General features: G+C 42.4%; 1 pseudogene; it reads left to right on the forward strand.

The window, feature by feature from the left end:
• The first annotated feature begins 2,618 nt into the window (after positions 1–2,618).
• LOC150021086 (tubulin beta chain pseudogene) lies at positions 2,619–4,052 on the forward strand (annotated as a pseudogene).
• Positions 4,053–4,582: the final 530 nt, after the last annotated feature.

Consider the following 4,582-nt stretch of genomic DNA (forward strand, 5'->3'; position numbering starts at 1 on the left):
CCCTCCGACTATGTTTCTTAATTCCTATACCATCTCCCTCCCTCTCCGCCTTCCCCTCCCTGCTGACCTCCCCCCAATATGCTCCCCATACCTATAGTTCTTTTCCCACTCTCATTGCCCATTTAGTTTGCCTTTGTTTTGATTCCCTAGCTTCTGTTGTTGGTTGTTGTGATACAGCTTTCATTTTAATGTTCATAATTTTGATCCTCCTTTTTCTAAACCAGTCCCTTTAAGATCTCATATAACAGTGGTTTGGATCCAATGAACTCCTTCAGTTTTACTTTGTCCTGGAAACACTTTCTCTGCCCTTCTATTCTGAATGACGGCTTCGCTGGATAGAGTATTCGTGGTTGTAGGTAACAGAGCTTTTCTGTGTTTAGACTTACTTCCTGTGACATGCATTTCTCACTTGTAGAGCTAACAGTAACTTCTATTCTCTGGCATCTGTTTTCTTACTGTCTGGGGCCAGTAGATGTTACAAAATACACTAAGTTTACAAAGAGCCTGTTCATAGTTGAACTCTGGTGCTTCAATTTCCAAGGTCACTCTTTTGTAAATTAGATTGAAAAAAATGTAACCTTTTGTCGTCTTAACATTTTGTTGTTGTTGTTTGTTTGTTTGTTGCCCTTATCTTTTACCCATACAAACCCCAAGCAATCTTCCTATGGTGATATATGCTCGTATATTTAATCACGTCAAATAAATAAATGAGTAAATGGAGTATGGGTTTGAAATTGCATAGTGTATAAGCAGCAAAATCTCTGGAGTTAAGATATCTGAGTTGTAATTTAAAACTATAATTCTTTTATTATGAGACCTTGAGTAGAGGACTAATTGTGCCCTAGCTTCCCCATCAATAACATTTAAGAATCACTATGTGCCTTTCTTACATTCTTGGAGTTGCTGTAATAACAAAGCAAAATTTTCCTGTGTCTCTCAAGGTATAATTCATGATTTATTCCAAGTAGTCAGATGCTGAGGGAATTTAATCCTTCATAACGGCATCAGGCGTTAGTGGAATTGCACAAAGCAAAAATAAATCTCGGAGATCTTGCCTCCCACTCATCCTTAGTCAATTGCTTGCCAACTGTTGTTGATCCTTCTTCCAAAACGTCTCAAAATCCTTTTCTACTTTTCTCCTTAACAATAGTAAGAATTTAAGCTACATAAACAATAAGTGTTCTGTTTTCTGAATATACCACTTTTATGCCCTATATGCCTTTGCTAATGTTACTTCTGCTTGGAATGCCCATGATTCTCCCCATCCCCCCACCTAAGAGCTCTTTCAAAACTTCACACTCAGCCCAAATGTTTTCAAGCCTATGCAACTTTCCCAGGCAGAATTGGGTGCTCCTTCATATGTACTTGTATTTGTCATAATACTTTTGTTATTTTAATTATAAATTTCTAGAGATCTATTATACCTGATATTCTGTAAACTTCCATGGACAGATAACTATATATTGAATTTCTTTTTTTTTTAATGTGTTTTATTGATCACAGTGTTACATTTGTCCCAATTTCCCTTCCCTCTGCTCCCCTCCACCCGGTGGCCCCCCTCCCTCCCTTTGTCCCCCCCATTAGTCCATGTCCATTGGTTGTGCATATAGTTCTTCTCAACCTCTCTCTGTCTATTCCATTCCCTCCTACGATGTTTCTTAATTCCTATACCATCTCCCTCCCTCTCCCCCTTCCCTGAATTTCTAATTTGAGCACTTAAATACTATGGCTAGCACATAACAGATTTTTCATTAATGTTTCCTTAAATAAATTAATTATCATGACCACTGTTGCTATGGACAAAGTAATAGAGCCTTACCTCTTTCTTCCATCCCCCATCCATTACAGATGCAATAGTTTTTGAAGTATCATTTTAAACTTTTGTTCAACACTATATAAAATGAATTCCAATATTGAATGTTGGGGCTCCCAGCACCACATACAGATCCACTAAATTTAGCCCTTGGCGTTGCTTGAGGACAGACGATCCCTGACTAAGTAGGGGTGAAAAGAGCTCCAGCTGTGCCATGGCTGGCTTGGTCACCACCCTCACATTAAGGACTCCCATCCCTGCTTTGCTCTATCTGCAATAACAGCTGATGCTGGAATAAGCATCATACTCATGGACAGATGTTCTGTCTGTGAGCTTGCTATTAAGTAAACTCAAAATGACAGGACACAGGGTGATAAACATTCTCTACCTATAATGCACCATCCAGTATTTCTGGCTAATGAATTCAAGCAGGAAAATAAAAACACCTCTTTATTTTTTTAAAATACAAATGATGTTGGAAAAGTAAAATACAATACTGTATTGATTCACGGTCAGTTGGTAATTGAGAGAGTAGTTATTTTGGGTCTCAGAGCCTGGCTTGGGCCCTTCTGCCGCCTCCTGTCTGGCCCACACACACCCACCCACCTGGCCCTCCTTCTCTCCCAAGCCAAGTTCTCTCCTTTCTCCCTCGCAGAAACTTCCTGACACCTTGTTTGGATACTGCTGCTCCAGCCTCCAGAACACATCCCATTCTACCAGTAGCAGCAGAGAAAAAAAAAAAAAAAGTTACATATGTTCTTGTCCCTATTAACTTTGAGGCAAACAAACAATTTTAATTTGAACCATGAGGGAAATCGTGCACATCCAGGCCAGCCAGTGTGTGTACCAGATTGGTTCCAAATTCTGGGAGGTGATTAATGATGAACATTACATCCACCCCGCTGGCACCTACCACCGGGACAGCAACCTGCAGCTGGATTGCATCTCCATGTATTTATTACAATGAAGCCACAGATGGAAAATATGTTCCTCATGCTATCTTGGTGGATCTAGAACCTGGGACCCTAGAGTCTGTTCACTCAGGTCCTTTCGGCCAGATTTTCAGACCGAACAACCTTGTTTTTGGTCAGTCTGGGGCAAGCAATGGTTGGGCCAAGGGGCACTAGACAGAGGGGGCCAAGCTGGTTGATTTAGTACTGGATGTGTTGCATAAGGAGGCTGAGAGCTGTGACTGCCTGCAGGGCTTCCAGGTGACCCGTTCGCTGGACAGGGACACAGCCTCTGGCATGAGCTTGTGCTCATCAGCAAGATTCACAGAGTATTTTGTCACATCATGAACACCTTTAGTGTAGTACCTTCACCCAAAGTTTCTGACACTGTGGTTGAGCCCTAAAATGCCACCCTCTCTGTCCATTACTTGGTAGAAAATATTGAGGAGACCTACTGCATTGATAACAAGACTCTTCACAATATCTGCTTCTACACCTACAAGCTGATCATGCAAACCTATGAGGATGTGAACTACCTTATCTTAGCCACCATAAGTGATGTCACTACCTGCCTCCACTTCCCTGGCCAACTGAATGCTGTTCTCTGCAAGCTGGCAGTCAACATGGTGCCCTTCCCACACCTCCACTTCTTCATGCCTGGCTTTCACCCTCTAATCAGCTGTGGAAGCCAGCAATCTCTGGCCCTCACTGTACCCGAACTCACGCAGCTTGTATTTGATGCCAAGAACATGACGGTTGCCTACTATCCCTGCCATGGCCAGGACTTCACTCTAGCTGTTGTCTTCCAAGGACAGATGTTCATTAAGGAGGTAGAAAAGCAGATGATCAATGTGCAAAGTGAGGACAGCAGCTACTGTGTGGAACTGATCTCCAACAATGTCAAGACAGGTGTCTGTGACATCCTGCCCAGTGGCCTGAAAATGACAGTCACCATCATTGGCAATAGCATGGCCATTCAGAAGCTGTTCAAGTGTATCTCAAAGCAGTTTACTGCCACATTCTGCCAGAAGACCTTCCTGCACTGGTACATGGGTGAAGGCATGGATGAGATATTGTCCACTGAGGCTGAGAATAACATGAATGACCTTGTCTCTGAGTACCAGGATGCTACTGCAGAAGAGGAGGAGGATTCTGGTGAGAAGGCCAAAGAGGAGGCCTAAGGCCAGTTTGGTCACCCAGGCTTCTCAGTTCCCTCTGCCTTCTGCCTCAACTGCCCTTTTTATTTCCCTCAGAATTTGCATCTTCTGACTCTCCTTTTTACTTTTAGGGGTGTTCTAGAACAGTGCCTGACACATAATAGGTGCTCAATAAATATTTTTTGTTTGCTGAATGACTCATCTGTTTCCATTCTGGGAAATCTTTGTTTCTGCCATTATGGGTATTCTCTTCTAGTGCCCATTCCTCCCATCTATTCTATTAATATTTCCTCTCTGTTTTCAAGATAATTCCCCAAGATGATGGGGTCTATCCAGATTCCATTTAGAACTATGCTAAAAATACCATCCAAAGCCCATGTGGTAACCAAGGGGAAAGGGAACCATGCTAAATCTAGCAGGTAGAAGTCCCAACAAAGAACAGGTGTGGTTTTGCCATTTGAGAGCAGTCTGAAGAATGGGATTCCAGCTGTTAAAGTCCTTGTTTGCAGGTATTTTCTGTTACTCCCTCAACTTCAGGAGAGGTGTTAACAGTATTATCTCAGTTGTCAGTCTCTCTCCAAGCTCTGTCCTAAGCTGTTTCTTTTGCAGGGGTCTACGTCACTCTGTCAAGTGGGATCCTTCCCTTTTCTACTTTATCTGCC

The sequence above is a fragment of the Furipterus horrens genome, unplaced genomic scaffold (assembly GCF_987537825.1).
Source record: "Furipterus horrens unplaced genomic scaffold, mFurHor1.1.pri manual_scaffold_1, whole genome shotgun sequence".
In the NCBI taxonomy this organism is placed as follows: Eukaryota; Metazoa; Chordata; class Mammalia; order Chiroptera; family Furipteridae; genus Furipterus; species Furipterus horrens.